We start from the raw sequence: 18,423 nt of genomic DNA on the forward strand, positions 1-18,423 counted from the left end.
GCATTTTTTGGATGGCTTTTTTGTTGTTTTTATTCCAAATGTTGTAAGTGGCTTGCCACAGACAGAAACTAGCACAGGGGGAAAAAATGACTACTTTTAAAAATTCTTATTTCTACAAACAGCATTGGGTCAGTGTTTAACCGTTTGGGACACAATGACAATCTAAACAAATATTACCTAAAAGTTCCTAGAAAATACAGAACACTTTCCAAATCTAAAGTAGAAAAATAACTAAAAATTGTGATTAAGAAAATACAGAGGTCTCTGAGGAGGATGTGCCTAATGCCATTTAGGCTGTCAGCTCCCAGTGCTCTTTGACTTCATCCAGCTACGATGCTGCACTGTTGTAGCAATGGGGCTGATTTCTCAATGCTTTGGCTTTGTCACAGGCATTGCTGTGTAAATGGTTCTTCCAAGGTGCTTTTACTGATAATTTAAAAGCATTTCCTGTATATAAACAGCAGAGGGGTCAATCTAATCCATGATGTAATTTGATAGACTGTACAGAAACAGTGCCTCTTAGCCACATCTAACTTGATTTTTGTTTTTATCTCCACTTCATTCAGTGGCTTTCTCTTAATGCTTTTTATCTTGCATTGGAAATAACCATGTCTGCTATATGTCTATGGAGTAACAGGGTCAAGTGCTACACAAACTGAGGTTGTTCTTCAGGATTATCTGCCTTCATATATGTGTAAGTAATGCTACCTGCCTACTCTGTTAGCCCAATGGCAACTTCAAGGATGAAGCCAAAGGCAGCCAACTGACAATCAAATTGCCAGGTTTTTAGTATTGGGTTTGGAATACTTTCTATTGGTGACAGGGGTAGTTTTTCTTTTACATATCATATTTAACTTATGTAGAAAATATAAACCAAGCAAATTTTGTATCTGGAAGGTATTAGTGAATGCATATCTTGTTTGGGAAGAAACCCTACCGTTCTATGATAGTTTAATAGATTATAGGCAAGTTTCTATCAGTCAGAATTTCATCTCCATTTTGATTCTCTGACTTCCTTAAAAGTCTTTGTGATAACTTGGCAGAGTGATTTACATTTGCCTATTACTATAGCAATCAAATCCTAGAAACTAAGTGCCTCAAATGTCATTTAAAGTTGAAGTTTTCACTTGTCAAATGGTCACTTCAGCCGTGTTTTTTTGAGTGTTGTGTAGTCAGCATCATGCTCTATGGCTGACTTTTCTGCATGTGATCTGAAGGATAGTGCCTGCCTCAAGCTGTAGGGTGCCAAGGCACTGGCAGGTGAGGCAGGACCTTGTGTGCCACTGGAGCTTTGTCCAGCAAGATTCTCTTCCCGTTCCCATGCTCTTCATGGCCTCTTCAGCACAATATAGGAAGAATATCTCTTTTTGTTCTGAAAAAGCGGAGTGAATAATCAAAGTACAATCATCTGCTGAATTATCTTCTCTTATTTTGCTTATATGTTGCGTAGCATGATGAGATCCATCTGGGTGCAATAAGAAATCAAAGAATTCACTTACAAGAACTTAATTTAACAGCAAACTACTCTAGGCTGCCTTTTTTGATTCTGCTGTTGTGATTCCTACAATCATTATTATGTAAAAAAAATTAATTTGAAGGTCATTTTTGCATATTGAGTCAGTTAGAGGGGTCTTTTTATGTGACCTTAGACTACCTTTTTTTTTTTATCCTCAACTCATCACTCCCTGTGATTACTTTATTTTCCTTAGCAACAAGACTGTAAGAATAGTAAAACTGACTCTTACCATTTACTCTTTATTGACTTGAAAGGTGAGGGGTTTTGGGTTTGTGAGATGGAGTTCTCTTTTTTTTTTTTTTCTTGAAATATTATCATGTTCCCTAATTAGGACTTATCAGACTCATTCAGGAATATACAGCCAAAATAACTTTCTGAAAAGATGTATAATGTTTGTTTCCTGGTTAGTGGATTGTGGAGAATGTTGTCATGTCCTCAAATGTTTACTTGCATTAAATAGGAGACAGATAAGGAACTTATTCTGTTAATTCTAATTTAAGTACCGAAGTTAAAAGAAAATTAAAAGGGCACCTCTTTTACAACTCCTCAGAGGTTAAAATGAAGGTAATTCTATATGCTAACCTTATACATATGACAGTCTGAGTTTTGAAATCTAAAGCTGAATTTCATTCCATCTCAGTTACCTTAAGTGATTTTTATTCAAATCAGTACCTTTCAAAACTTCAATCATTTTGATTTACACACAAAATTGTGCCTTGCCATGTTGAAAATGTGAAAATGCAATATTAGTATATGTTACCTATAGAAATTTAAAATATGAGCAGCTGCATATTACTCCTTATTGAAAAATACTAATAAAACATTGTATGAAATCCAGCAATATATAGGCAAGTCTTCAGAGATAAATATTTCACTCAGTGTTGGTACACAAACTTATATAGGGATCGTGCACTTACTAGGCTCAAAACAGATAGGCATGGTCAATGCAGTAAATTACTCGACAACATATTTGAATTTAAAAGAAGCTTATTTCCCCTGTGGCAGCTCACTGAACTGTCCCCCAGTTTCTCTTAAGAAAAGAATAATAAGTGGCTTTCTTGCTGGAACCAGAATGCAAAAGCTGCAGGCTAGTTCTGTCTTCAGTACGTTCACTGCAGTAACTGTATGCATGCAGCAATGGGGAAAGTGAGCTTTAGATGTTGGATTGTTGCATTTTTCTAACTCTTGCTGCTGTTTTTTGGGATGGAACTGGTGGGGTGGCCAGCAGCACCACCCTAGTAGTGCTATGCTCTGACAGCAGGGCCTACTGCTGTGTTTCTATTTGGCTCTGATTCAGCAAAGTTGGCTTGGCTTTTCCTTCATACTGATCATGGGCATGGCATACAGATTACTTTTTGATTTAGCAGTTGCTACGGGCATAACTTTAAAGGTCAAAGAAGCTCCTTAGAGGTTCTGAGCTTTTCATATTCGGTGGAAAACTGATAACAGTGTAAGCTGTCTATGGAGTGATTGTGAGTGTATGGAGGAACATACTCTCTAACAGATTACAACAGGTCTGTATATCTTGAGTACTGTCATCATCCCATCTGCCTATTATGTTACTAAACTGCTTTGCATGCTTCCCTATGTCTTTTTACATATATGTTCAGATGAAGTTTCTCACTCAGTGTAGTTTTTAACCAAAGAGGAAACTTGCTGACGTGGAAAAAAAACTGCATTCAATATGAGTGTTCATGCGTGGAACTTTTTGAACCATTTGAAACTCCTGAGTACTGACCTATGGCCTGTAAACCAGATGCAATTTCTCTAAGGTTTATATTAACTGTGAATAATTTCCAAATATTCCGTGCCTGGTAATGCTATGATTCAATAGAAATGGTGGTGCTCTGTAAATTGGACTTGTGATATGAAAGGTGAGGTGATTTCTGCCTTATCAGCTATATATTTGTATCTAATCGTACCCAGTCTTTTTTATGTTCAAGGTGAAAGAAATATGACCAGGGAGAACATAAGTTTGTTTCCTCACAGACTTTATTAAAAAAAATTGCACTTTCACAGATGGATCCATGATTAATGATAAAATGATTACATTTAGTGGTAGTGTAGCATGTTACTTTAATTCTGGACTTTTGAACTAAGGATAGAAAACGAGAGTGATTTACGCACATATTTATTTCTTTGTGAGTGGCTAACTTGGAGCTTGAGAGCAATGACAAAAATTTGGAATTGTGAATAAACTGCATTTGGAAATGGATTAAAGGTGATTATTACTGGTCATAATTCCTTTACTGTAATTCCTGTACTGTCTTTTTCATATCTGGATTGTGGATACTTATGCTGAATAGTGAAAGCTTTCTAAAACTTGATTTTGCCTTCAGTCTTCATGGCAATAGATGCCTTTACAAAACAGCAAGCGCAACTTCCTTCATGTTTTCCTAGGTTCTGCCTAACTTAGCACTACACAGTTGCCTTCATAGACTACTCCAAAAGCTTAGTTTTCCTGCTCTGAATATGAATCCATCAGTGAATCTGCTGACGATTGGCAAAGTAATTAGTTTCTCAGTTTTCTCAGCAACTTTCTAAGCTGTTACTCTTTGACTGAGCAGCATAACAAAGAGTGATGTACAAATTAATTGCTATATTTTTAGGACATGAGAAGGAAATGTAGTTGTGAGGTGTCATTCCATCTCAATAATGGAATACAAATAATCTTTTTTACTGGTTCTTTTTCAAATTGTAGGCCAGAACACTGGATCCTGCACTATATTGTGTCCAAAATTAGTAAAAACATCTGACCTATGGTTTCAATTGTGTGCTACTATACTAAAGGAACTTTAAAAATCCTACTCCATCTATTCTGAGTATATCTTGTTGCCTATTTGGAAAATTCAGTCTTGGTGTTACTAGATGATGCTGAGCCATGAGCATTAGCCCCCAGCACTGTGGCTGTAATTTTCAAGGTGACATGAAGCAGGGTGAGATCAATGGCACAATGTGTAGACTATTTCACAAGACTGATATCTTCTCTTTATCTGCACTTAGAAATTGTCTGGCTGATGTTAGATTTCTGGGATTTTTAAGTGAGAACTGTGGAGTATGTTTCAAGTGAAATGGAAAATCAGTGTTTTTGGGCTTACTAAAATAATAGTCTTCATAGTCCAACCAGAATTTCTTTGTCATAAAACAAAACACATTATAGATATCCATGATTATCCATGAAATATTTATTTTATTTTCAAGCAGTTCTGCATAGCAGGTAATACAATTTTGAAAGGATTGAAGCACTCGCTACAACTTAGTTCTTCAAAACCAGCATTGTTTCCTTTGTAATGCTTCTCATTTGTGTATGTATTTTGCATCTTGGAAGCAAATGATCAGCCTCCAATGGTTTTGCAAATATTTCCTTTGATAAAATATTTTTTACCTATTTATCATGGTCTGTATGATGGGCATAGTTTTTACCTCTGGAACTACTTCTATGCCAAAGGAACCTTAAAGGATTGGTAGCCCTCCCTCTCCTTTCAAAAACAAGAGGCAAATATTATGTTTTATTCAACTGATATCTCTATCTTACTGGACAAATAAGTAGCAAGGTTTCATGTTACTTTACAAGCCACTCAGAAAGGGTATGGTGCACAAGACTGAAGGTCATGTTTCTATATGCATATTTTAGGGTGTTTTCACACCACGGACTATTAAGTTAGAGAAACCAGAACTACCTAACTGGTTCTCACTTTCTGACTCGTGTGCTGATACTGCTACTGCCTTAACAGTATTATGGAAAAGAAACATCCTTCAAAACATTGACCTAGTACATGGTGATTACAAGATGTTTCATCTGCAGGGCTATTCCAAAACTGTTTGATATGATTTCATTACTATAGTATTTGTGAAATCAAGAAGAAATTACTGAGAGCTGTGATTGTTTGTGTCCTGGATATCCTACAAAATTGACTACTTCTTTCTGCCAAATAAGTGGAGTAAGATGAAACATATTTATGACAATTTCATAAGTATTTTCAGTGTGGATGCCTTACTTTGGACAAACTGGCAAGGATCAGGTGTCTTAAAGACATGACCCTCAGCTGTGGGTGACAAAAATCCCACTTGTTATAGAAATGATAGGCAATGCTCAGAAGGCAATGAAATTGCTCAGTAAGGAATGGTTGAAATACAGCCTAACACTGTATTCTCCTGGTAGCTATGATAGCATGCTTTCCAGTCATCCAGACAGACTTCTAAATATGTGTTTTCTGGAGTAGGTGTTATGCATGCAGAGTGCAGTGGTAAGAATGAAGGGGAGATGTTCTGAGCTTGTATTAGGTCTTGCTATCTTCCTGTGAATCAAGACAGGAGCAAAGTAGTCTGAGAGACTATGTCAGAAGGTAGGAGTAAAGCTCTCGCTTTGAAAAAAACATTATAAAGTAACTGAAAAGTGCAATATTCTGGGGAACAAAACACTCCTCCTCATTTTGGCCTTGAAAGCCACAAAAGGAAGTGAAAGATGGCAAGCCCTTCGGCCTGGAGACCATGCAGCCACCTCAAGTGTCAGCGTAGAGGATGTGAGCAGGAAGTTTGCGTGATAGAGAAAAAAGTAGCTTTTGACTTAAGAAGAAATGAATCCACAGTTTTTCAACAAATGCTCTTAGATATCTTCATGGGTAAGTAAATAAAGTACTGAGGTTAGACAAAAGTGCTTCATAATAGTAAGGGTGTAGTATGAGTTCCGTTGATTTTCATATAGCTTCTTTCCTTAAGGCAAGTATTTAATGTAGTGAATATTTAAGGGAAGAGATAGCTGGGGATTTAACTTGTAACATTAAAGGAAAAAAAAAGAGAGAGATTCAAAATGTATTTTCTTCTGATGACAAATTGAGTTAAAATTAAAATAGCCTTTTAAATTGCCACCTGTAGTTAATTAGGATTAGATATCTGTTTTGAAATCATTTATAGGGAAAGCAAAAGTGTTGCTCAGTGTAGTTAGAGAGTTCTAAGAACAAGTTTTAAAGTGTTCCGTTCTAGAGTCAGTATTTTCTGTACAAATGTAACAGCTAAATAGCTCATTTTCCTGAGGTGCTAAGTTTGATCTCTTCTGAACACTAGTTCTCTAGTTTACAAGTGTAAATACTGATTTTGTGTTATCCAATTTGAGGCATGCAAACCAACAGATTCAGGTGTATAATTTGAAAGATTAGTACCAGTAAGTACATTGCTAAGTATTGTGGCTAGTTTTGAAAATCTGACAAGTGCATATGTATAAAAAAAAAAAAAGTCTTTTCAGAGTCTTAAATTGTCAGTAAAAGCAAAATGTAACCTGGCAAATAGTATCTGCAGACAACTGAGGCTTGTAGTGCAGGAAAAATGTGAGGTCTAGAATGCTGTAATTAGAGAGCATAGTCAATACTTGTTAATGAAAGCAATGCTTTAGATCTAGTTTTGAAGGGAGAGCAAAGCAATGTTGCCCTTCCTGCAGTGCCATATTGACCTGCTGCAGCAGCCACTCTCTGCTTGCACAGCTTATCCATAGAACAATTGGCATGCTTTCTTTTAAGATTAAATAACGTATTTTCCAAAAGTGCTGGAAGTAGTTCAAGAAAAATGGAAGATACTTATGACTGCAAGGGATCTGGATACATCATGTGTGTGCACAATTATGAGGTTGTTTTGTTGGCATTTATAAGCCTCGACATCTGCCTTTTAAGAATGAGATTGTAACTTTTTATTTTTAACGTTTGTTTTTTTGTTAAATAGATCAGGCTAACGTGATTTTTAGTCTGTGAACTGCTTGCCATTGTGGAAGGATAAGTGAAATAAAAGGTGTCTGGCATACAAGCTTTAGACATTCCTCTGATTTAAAAACATCTCTGAGAAAGACTGCTGCTGTGTAATTCTGTTAACTGTATGGGATGCCTATGCAGTAGCCAGGCATATGTTACTGCTCTTGAATTTGCATGTTGTATACTCCTTTATTTGTGCTGTTCCCATGAACTGTTTTTCTTTTTTTTTTCTGGGATGCCCACTTTTAGGAGTTGACCAGCATAGTCAGCTTGTGGCAGTCACCTCTTCTTTATTGTAGCTGTCAGAGCAAGTTTGCCAGGATCAATGACAGAGAAAGAGTTTCTATTAGAAAATGAATCTTTGCATGGATTTTTTTTTAAGGCTATTCTAAATCTGTCTTAAGATGAAGAACGTGTCACAGAGGTCTCTGTTACGCTATTTAGTTCCACAATTACTAAAGAAAATACCAAAGATGGAAGCTCTTAATTTTCCCATGAAAGAGTAAAGCTACTACTTTTTTCCTTTTGGAGCAAGGCAAATAGACAACAGAACTTTCAGGACTTTCTCTATTAAATATTAGTAAATCATTTTAACCAGTTTTATTCTAGTTGGATGCATTGCTATGAGCAAGAAAGAACTACTACAAAACCCAAATTCTGCTGCTTCAATTTATCCTGCTTATTACCTTTATTAGCATGATTTGGTAGTGACCATGAAACTATGTTCTCAGCAAGTCTGTTTGCAGCCTATAAACAAGCTGGGCAGAGTCATGACAGTGCACTACTTCCAGAGTGGGTCCACATAAAGTGAAATGTCCCTTTCCTTCGGCTGTTTCCTGAGCATTCGGGGTTCATGATTCCCAGGTCTGTCACTGTGAGCTTCCTTTGATGTACGTGGGTTCACTTTTTTGTTTTTTTAATTTCTTTTAAAAAAACCTTCATCTGTTTAAAATATTTTCTTTCTCAATTAATACTGAGAAGTGACCATTTAAAATCTTGCTGTTTTGATGGAAAAGACTTTCTGGAAGTGACTTTTGTCAGGACTGCTCTAACATAATAGTTGTAAGATGATGCAGTGACTGATAGACCACTGGTGCTAATAGTGGGCTTTAGATTGCCAGCCTAATGACAGATATTTCAAACTCCTTTGCTGGGATATTTACAAGCTGCACACAAACTTTAGAAAGGTTGAGCTGCTCGTATGTTCCACCCAGTTCTAGACCTGTATTTACCAATGGCTTTCTTTGTAGGTGGTTTACATTCTGATGTTTGCAGTCTCTTATGTTTTCTGTACTAAACTTGGTGTGATGGGTTCTTGATCTTCATGTGGAGGCTACTCCAAATAATGCTTCTCTGTGCATGGATAACATGTTGTGAGTTCAGCCAGGTGGGGGCTGTAGGAGAGGTCATGTTTTTGAGCTGGTATGACTAGGGAAAGAAAACGGGGTAGGAAGTCAAGTGTTTGACTACACTGAACTTCACCAAAACTGAATGTTGCCATTCAGGCTTGGTTTTCCCTCTTTCTCTCTCTGGTAACTATGCTTGCAGCACTTACAGAATCACAGAATCTCAAGAGCTGGAAGGGACCTCGAAAGATCCACCTAGTCCAACCCCACTGCCTGAGCAGGACCACCTAGAGTGGGTCACATAGGAACTTGTCCAGGTGGGTTTTGAGTGTTCCCAGAGAAGGAGACTCAACAACTCTTGTTTGGGGAAAGCATAATCTCAAAGCATAAGACTTTTATGACTAAAGAATGAGCTGTATTGGATCTATCTACTTGTACTGTTTGTCATCTGAAAAGCCTTACTGAGATTTAGATGCTTCCTCTCTGCTGCCTTTATGAAACCATAAAGTCCTCTTTCAGTGGGGCTCTGTTTGCTTTAAAGTAGGATGGGAAGAAAATGATGCATCAAAACAAGGCATTTATGTTCTTGTGAGAGGTCTGGAAACACGGGACAAAATTGATATTCTGAATATGAAATACCATTTTTGAGGGAAAGTGCTTAGAAGAAAGTCTATTAAAATTATGTTGCTAATGTCAGTTCTGTAAATTTTATGGAAGTCAGGCATACAGGGAGTAGAAGGAGTTCAGTTTTGGTTTTGTAAATCCAAAGAATAAAGCATAGTTGACTGATGTACTTGCTGTTTCTAAATGAAGTGTTTTCTGTCACCCATAAGAAAAAAGCTTGTGTCTAAAGTGACTGGGACAAGCCAAGCCACCTACATTCAGAAAAAAACATAAAAATCTCCACTTGTGCTAATCCTGTACTCACTTCTTTTATAAACTAGATGAAATGGAGGCTTCAATTCTCAGTAATAAACTCACATAACCTCTGTATTAACTTTGAGAGAGAATCCAGAAATACTTGGTTTCAGTATTAGTCGGGATGTGACCCCGGAACCTGCAACAATCTCAAGTAAAACTGTAAATGCCATTGTCATTAACTAAAATTTACAGACATAATGTACTTTAAGAAGCAAAAATGAAGAGAAAAATACAAGCTCTTTCCAAACATAGATTACAAGTTTTAAGCACATAGTAAATTAAGGGTCCTGTGTTGCAGGTAGCATCACCCCCAATGCAATCTGCTCAGCAACGCTTCACAAAAGGCTTAAGCATTGCTTTTACCATGTTTCTTACATGCTTTCTTCTGTGGGCTGCAGACTATGAGGAAAGAAGTGTGGGGTTGTACTGTGAATAGGACGTAGTGGATGTGTGTGTGTTCATGTGCTGATAATCTACAGACATGCAGCAAGGGCACTCTACCGACATACAGCAAGGGCAATGAGTGTATTGAGGTAGAGTGGGTTGGAAGAACAAATAAAAAAGAACATAAAAGGTTATGTGTGAGCTGATACCAAGGCAGATGAGGTAAGAAGGTAGCTGTCCTTTCTGTATTAAATGAGTTTTCTCCTTTGAAGTTCAATTTGGAAGCAAAAATATGTCTGTTATGCTTTGAATTCAGACGCTAAATGTGCTTTCCCACTGTTTTTTGCCAGATCTCCAATGAATACATAATCCCTAGAGGTCTCTTCCAGTCTCTACCTTTCTGTGATTCTTTGAGTCATGTGGAGCTCTAACATCTTAGGAAATAGGCCAAGTTTGTCTGATTTTTTTTTAGACTGACAGCTCAATACCTTTCAGTTTCCATACCTGGCCTCAGCCCTTCCCCAGGCTGTTGCAGAAGGTGTGAAAGCAGCCAGCCTGCTATTTCTGTGAAGCTGATGGCCCTCTGATCCACCAGTGGCATTCTTTCCAGAAAGGTCAGTGTGCTAAAGTGGTTCTGTCCTGGGCTCTGGCTGCCTTAAAATTTACCATTGGGTCCTTTTATCCGAGTTGTCTGCCATAGTTCATGAATTCATTGAAGAGTTTATTGTACATGTTCTGCCTACTGCTATGTTACATGCTCTTCCTCAGAATTTTTGTCTTTGTCTTTATGATCTTGATATTGCTTAGAAATAGCTCATGCTCTTTTTTTTTTTTTTTTTTGCATTAGACTGCACTGTAACTGTGAGATTTTTGGAGCAGAACACAGCACTGTTGCTGCAATGCAAATCAGTTCTGATGAAATACAGTCTTTATGTAGTGGAGGTTCCCAGTTATCATCAAAATATCTGAGAACGGTGATTTTCTTTATGAAACTTGACTTTCGGGTTTGTTTTTTTTTGTTTTGGTTTGGTTTTTTTTTATAAAGTAAATGTTCCTCAATAATTCCTTATCTCCCTGTAGCAGTCAAAATGCAACTGGTGAGACACTGTTAGTGTGTGCAGTTAGACTTATTTTTAAAACTTCCTTCTTTATCTTGACTGTATTCCAGATTACATGTTCTTATCTGTGTACTTCCAGAAGACACAATGTGCCTGATAGGTAACTCTAAACTTGATAAACTTTCTTTGAACTTTTACTCATCTTGACACTTGAACTTTTAAATATCATTGTTGCATACATATCTGTACCAGAGGCTAAGAAACAAACTGTCTAAGAAACACACCTTTTGTTAATAAGGCATTTTTTAAACTGACTTTTACAGTGTGAATGTTACTTTTATTGATTGATTTATTTTTCCTTGTACTGGTCTTAAATGTAGTCAAGCCACTGTGCTTAGGACAAACCTCTTTGGTGCTCTGTTCTGTCTTTTAGTTTTTCTATCTCTTTCTGTGTCCTTAGATAACATTCTTGAAGATGAAGTAGGATTTTGAGGTTCCTGTTTGTGGGCTCGTTTGTTCCATAAATAGAGAAGTAACTTGCTGACTGGCTGCGTTTTCAGCAGGAAGTGTATACTGCCTTAGAGATTTGTCTGCCCGTGACTGAAAGTAGCAGCCATGCCAGTCTCTTTGAAACAGCAGGGAAATACAATAACCATGATTGAATTGCTTATACCATGTTAATGGTGGAGAGGAATGCTGTAAAATAATATACTGCCAGGTAGCAGTGGAGTCGTGCCCTTTTTTTTTAGTATAATGTATGTGGTTTCCTGAGGCTTCTACTTTTTTTCATGCTTGTTACATAGATATTTAAAATGTTATAGCAATATCTTATGGCAGTCATCTAGTCTTCTGGCAAATAGTCACCTTCAGTGTAGAGTAGTTGCCCCGACGCATTGCGTACTGGTTACCCTTGTTAACTAAAGACGAACAAAATTACACCTGCCTGTTCCCTCAAAACTGGTAAACTTTAGGTCATTCAGTTGCTTCTGATTCAAGAGAAAGAGTAGCAGAACCTCTGGATAAAAGTTTATAGTCTGGAATAAATGTTTCCTGGTTGTTTTGAGCGGTTAAAATAAGAGTCAGCTGGTTCTGGGGGTGTTAAAGGACATGACACTGTGCTTGTGGATCTGGGTTTCTTGCTGCACCTGTCTTTGATATGCTTTTTCCAGCTGATGCTGTTTGTGACATATTTGAAACCTAAGCACAGATGTTATATAATGAATCACTGTTTTTTCCTTGGTTTGAGCACCTTTTACATCACTTCTTCCTTCATCATCTGTTAGAGGAGGTTCTGTTAAACTCTCAGAAATATCACAGAAGTGATTTGGTCATCTTTCACGTCACTTTTGGTATGAATACTTTGCTATACAGACAGATGTTTCTGTTTAAGAAAAAAAAAAATCTGAAAAAAAAAAAAGTTCTACTTCATAGTTTAGTTGCAACCACCCTGTTATGTGGGGGAAAAGCTTGATACTTTTTCCTGGGTTTTTCTTTTGCTAGATTTAGCCTTTTAAAGTCCTAAAATAAAAATGTGTGTATCGCCAATGTTTCTCTAAAATCTCAAGAGATAGCATTGCTGAGAGCCCTGTACATGAATAATCTTAAAATACTGGGAGAAATTTTGTCTGCTGTCTTCCCAGAAGCACTGTGCATCACCCAGTAAAAATAGATTTGTGATGATATAGTAGTAGCAACATTCTCAGTCTAGAAGTTGTTCCCTTTGGAGTGGGATGTGTGAAACTGAATTCAGATGAGCACATGGGAGACTGGCAGCTCTGTGGGTAGAGATGTGAGCAGGAAAAAAGTAACATTAGTTACATTTTTTGAATAGCTGTTTTGATGCTGAACCTGGGAAAACATTAGATGACTCTTAATTAAATCTCTCGTATATTGGAAATTTGCTTTCTTCTGCAGGGAATTTTTCCTTACAAGGTCAGTACTTAAATTCCCTATTGGGATTTTTTAACTATACTCTTGGAACTTTTGAAACAGCTAACGCTTTAGACTTGGCAGAGACAAACAGCTGCACCACTAAAATGATCCTTGGTACTTGACTACTTCTTTCCTCAGCTGGCAAGTTTTCCTGTTGTTTTCCTCTTTCCTTTTGTATCAGGCAGTTGATGATATTTATTTCTTCTGTAATGGGAAAGCAATTTCCTCCGTCCTATATTAGAACAAAGTCTGATTTTATTTTGATTCTTAGGTCACTTTGTTTTCTCTCTCATGTAGCTGCTTAAAAACACTATAGGTGTTTTTAATTATTGTTTCTTCCTTGTATAGTCATAGTCAGTGCGATTATTAATGCTATCGTTATCCACACAGAAGGCTGCATGTAGAATTAAGGTATAGGTTGAGGATGAAAAATTTCTTGTAGAATCAAAGAATTTTAACTTGGATTTCTTCAAGTAACTCAGTAGATTATCATCACACTTGTTCTCTTTTGTCCTGGAATTTTGTCATGTTTTAAATTCTCCATTTAGAGTATACTGTAGTAATTTTTTCATTGATTCCAGTTTGGTTTACAGTCTCTCCCAGCTTTTTTCATGGCTAGCTTTCTGTTTGCTTGAAGTGTCTCTAAGACAAATGCAGATATCTGTGAACTGTTTGTGCACTTGTATGTGAAGAGGACATGGTGGTGTGGTGAGCTTTCTTCTTTGAAAAATATTATCGTGTCCTGTGCTTCATTCCAGTTTTTAATTCATTTACATATGAGGACACCATTCTCAGTTGAATAGTTTATTGAGCTAACTTTTACATGTTTTCCTTGGTATGGTCTGAAAAATCGATGATCTCTTGTCTAAGATTAATCTCAGTATTGCCCCAGAGTACTCCTGCATGTTATTTCTCTATAGTTAAACTATTTAAGAATTAATAGCTAGACATAAATAAAAATTCCAGATGAGTGAAAAAGTTTAAATTACTTTTTTCCTGAGATATGAACTGTATTGTTTTATGAGATACTTTAGCAGCTGTGAGAATATTATTGGTTACCAAATTGATGATACTTGTGGTCAACCATGAAAATTATCTGTTAACTTATTATCTGTGAATAATGATAAATTGATACTGCTATTAATTACACTTTCCCACTTGTTCCTAATCCCAATCTTCCTGTCCGAATAAAAGACAAAGAACCTAAACTAAACATGTTAATCTGACATTTAGGATGTCCATTTATTTTTATACAAATAGTTATGCAGTGCCTTCATACACCAAAAATGTAAAAAATTTTCCCTTCTATGAAGTTACCGAATTCTAAAACTCTTCAAAGGACCTTTTGGGAAAGAGACACACCAAAACAATTTTGCAAAGTTCTTCTTAACTCTTTGACTTGGTTTTCTTTCTATCACGTACACAAACAGTTCAGGGCAGGGAAAAACTTAAAACACTTAAAACAACTCAGCAGATGAAGACAGATAATGACTAACAGTTGCTGATGACATTCTTGTGGTAGTTTAAATTATACTCAGAGTACAGCAATTTTCAGTGTTAAACTGTGGTATTTGAGCTTGGAGAAGTCACCTTATCCGGTTGTACTTCCATTTTTGGAATGTTGCCCTTTCAGTAAGGACAAGATAGTGCTTCTGGGAATGGCTCTGACTCCCAAGACAATTTTAGTTGTCTTCCACTGGTCAATTGATAGACCAGCCAAATTACAGTTATTGCCTATAAGACAGGGAAAGGAGAGGGATTCCTTTTTTCCTGGATGAATACTGGGGTTCATAGTGTTAGATATTGTCACTAACTTTCTGGTCAATCCAAAGAAAGGCATCATCAGCAAGTTTGTGGATGATACTAAATGGAGTGGGAGCAGTTGATATGAGTAGGGTAGGGATGCTTTTCAGAAGGACCTTGTCAGATGTGAAAATGCAGTTTGTCATGGGCAAATGAAAGTTTTAGTATCAGGGCTGGTAAAATCTCTGTGTAATAGTACAGGCTGGTGGTTGGAGAGCAGTGCTGCAGGAGAGGACATGGGGAACTGATGAAGAAGAGGAATACAAGTTGACAGTGTGCCCTTGTGGTGAAACGGGACCAGCTGCAACTGATCAAGGAAAATGAGTATTTCAGTAAAAGTCTTGCACCTCGCAAACCACATCTGGAGTATTGTGTCCAGTTCTTGGCTCCCTGGTGCAAGGAAGATACTAATAAACTGGAGCAAATCCAATTGACTAAGATGGATCAGGGCTGATACACACGAATTAGAGCTTGATAGAGGTAGGTTTCTCCAGAAGGGATATCTATTGAGTAACTTTTCCCAATTTTCTGTCACCTTGTGTAGTGGTACAGAGGTGATGGAGAGAGACTGCTAGCACAAGAGGCAAGAGATGCAACTGCAGTAAGTGAGAGTCCAGCTACGCATCAGGGAGGTTGAACTCTGGAAGAGATGCTCAGAGGGCTGTGAGATCTCTGTGTTTGGAGGCAGCGAGAGCTCAATTGCCAAGGTCTTGAACAAGGGTTATGAAGGGGATTATGATTGTGATTGATGCTCCTTCTTTCAGAAACCTTAGCTGCAAAAACCTCCTCTTAGTTGATAGGCTCAACAAACCATTTGGACAAATGCCTAGGATATATTGCAGTACCATAAATATGTCTGAGTCCTGCACAGAAAAGATCAAAGAAGTCCCTGGAAAAAGCAAAGCTGAACTGTATTGTATTTGTGGTTTGTAAAGGTTTCTTTAATTTTTATTTTAATGGTGTGAGTGTATACCACAGAGGTCTTCTGGCACAATTCCATTGTGCAATTGATTTCAAAGTCATGATGAGGATGTCCTAAACCATAAAAAGATTAGGAAGCAGCTAAAGAATAAGTAGCAATGTTTGCACTCTAAAATGGTGAGTCAGAGTCATGAGTGTATATGGCCATGGATTTGGAAAAATACAAGGCAGCTCTTGAGAATCTGCAGCAAAGGAGAGGGACCCAGATGAAAGTGAGTGTATGTATATATATGTCTCTACATATATCTATATAAAAAGTTAATAGCATTGATCGCCTAAGCACTGTTGTTCCTCCCCAATGTTTATTTGCTGAATGGTAACATAGATAGCATGAAAGTTTTGGCATGAAATAATCTTAAAGAGCTTTTGTGCTTGTTTAACTCTGTGAGCTATTTCGATTTTACTTGGCTCTTGCTGCATGAAAGTCTTGTGTGTGGACGCTGCTGATTAACGTAACTTACCATTTTAAGTCAGAGGGACACTTGCAAAACTTGTGAACATGGGAAATTCATCTGAACACACACTACATTTTGCTTGTCTTTTGGTAATCTTTCTGAAATACAGGCCTTTGGCAGACTTAAGTTTCAATATTCAGTGAAGATATATGCTGTCAAAGACAGAAGGGAAAATAGCAAGGACGTTTGCCATCATGTACTATACTTAACGTAGGCTTCCTGTGTATATTCAGAGAGCTTCTCAGATCTTTCTGCTCCCAAATCTAAACAACATAATCCCTCAAATCTCCAGAGAAATGATTGAGGAAGACAGTAAGTCTTCTTGTGGTTACCAGTGTCCTCACAGTCTAAACAATTGTGACTAGAGTCTCTTTCAGCTATCTCTGTAGTGTTTCCTGAGCTCTTTTGGAAAACAAAAGATTGAATTTTTGTCTTTAAAAGAAAATGTTCATCGGTTTCTGCCTCTATTTAATAAGCAATATAGGTGCTTCTAGCTGCCAGCTACTGTTCTTGAGGGAGATGGTAGATGTACAGGATGTATGTTATGTTCAGAGGAACACATGGTCAGTTTGGCAGTCTTCCACTGCTTCTGGGTAGCGTTGAGTCAGCTGAAGTATTTATATCCATTTTTTAGCATCACTTTTGATAAATCACAAATGTAAATTTGAATGTGCTAGTGAGCTGATTAGTGAGTGCATTTTGGAGATAATTTCTTTTGGATCATGGAGGGCTGCTTTAAAAACCTATTCTGGTGTGTTCTGTCTCTGTTTTGTAGACTCCAGATATGAATGTCACAACTTATTTAAGACTCTACTTGTTATAGAATAGACTGACTGATTAACAGCTAAATCTGAAAGATGTTAGACTACAGATTTTGCTGTGTAATGTCCCATCATAGTATGGGATTGCCTTAAAATGAGATTATAAATTACTGAAGCAATAGTCTATTTGTATTTGAAGAAGAAAAACCCCAAACTGCTCTCTTACTGTGTTAATTATTTGTCATAAAAAGGCTTAATGTGAGTTTAAGTTAAATAATAGAAGGTTAAATAAATGCCAATGTAATACATTATACTATATTCTAGGTAACTGTGGTTCAAATGAGTAAGTTCTCTTTGTAGACTGTCAGATTCAGGTGTTTGCCTGTTGATGACAGCAATAACTCCTAACGGTTATGGTGCTGAAATTAAATGGAACTGCAAAATGAAAAGTACAATTTTTGTTTCATTCATTTCTGTTCAGCTATAACTTGCTTCTATAAGCTGAAACTGAAAGAAGAAAGAGTGTGAAAACTCAGTCTGTTGAAGTTGCAAGAGGCTGATAGAATTAACATGACCAAAAAGGTTGTTGTAATTCATACTGACCTTTCAAATACTAGCTTCTGGGCTTGAAAGAAAGGTGAGGAGGGTTTCTGGGTGAAATAGTGGACAGCATTAGAGATAATGTTTAAACTTCATTTTCTCTGTGAATTCTGAGGATCTTAGCCCAGATAGCAGTTAAGAGCAGTTGAGAGAGTGTATATGCTAGTAGTATCAGATGCTTTTCTAGTGAAGAACTATTAAAAAAACAGTTGATTAATTAGCTGAACTGACTGACTGTACTGTATTTTTCGTATCTCTTCTATAAGCGTGTATGGAGTAATTAATCTTGACTTTGAAAGCATTTATCCTTTTTTTTTCCCTGCTTTGCATTTTGATTGCATCTTACTGTTATGAAAGTAAACAGAGTCTTCAGTACTTTCTCAAAATACAACCAAAAACTTCCAACCCCCTCAAACCACTGTAAAAGATTTGTCTTTTTATTTTCTAACTTTTTTTTATGATTGCAAGCTCTTCCTGAGGTCTGCAGAACTCTTTCATGTGGCACCTTAGATTTGCTATAATTATTCTTCTGTTGCTAGGAGTCAGTACTTGTAATATATTGAGACACAATGATACTACCTGTTTGTTTTTTTCAAGTAACCTCTTTCTACAGATGATACCTGTAAGTTCTGCTTCTAAAGGGATTCACACATTACAATTTCAAAGGAAAATGACTGTCTGAAAGAGGCAGTTAGTTACACACAGTGGTTTGTATGACATATTTTATACCTCATGTCTGGAAATCTGTTGAAATAGGCTTTGAGGTTTTTTCCTGTATGTAATGTACCTTACAAAGAAGCTGCATGGACAAACGAGTCTGGCTATATAGAAAAACTTTCTAAAGAAAGCTATTGGCATTGTCTCTGCTTGTTATTGTGGGATTTTGTCTGAAGGGTTCATTACTGTGGCATAGTAGAAAATGTCAGGT

General features: G+C 37.0%; 1 protein-coding gene across 7 annotated transcripts in view; it reads left to right on the plus strand.

Annotated features, from left to right (window-relative positions):
- The window catches only part of LOC104560303 (protein bicaudal D homolog 1), a 304,772-nt gene that overhangs the window by 211,058 nt on the left and 75,291 nt on the right, over positions 1-18,423 (plus strand). The gene's annotated exons all lie outside the window — the stretch shown is intronic.

The sequence above is a fragment of the Colius striatus genome, chromosome 1, assembly GCF_028858725.1.
Source record: "Colius striatus isolate bColStr4 chromosome 1, bColStr4.1.hap1, whole genome shotgun sequence".
NCBI classification, from domain to species: Eukaryota; Metazoa; Chordata; class Aves; order Coliiformes; family Coliidae; genus Colius; species Colius striatus.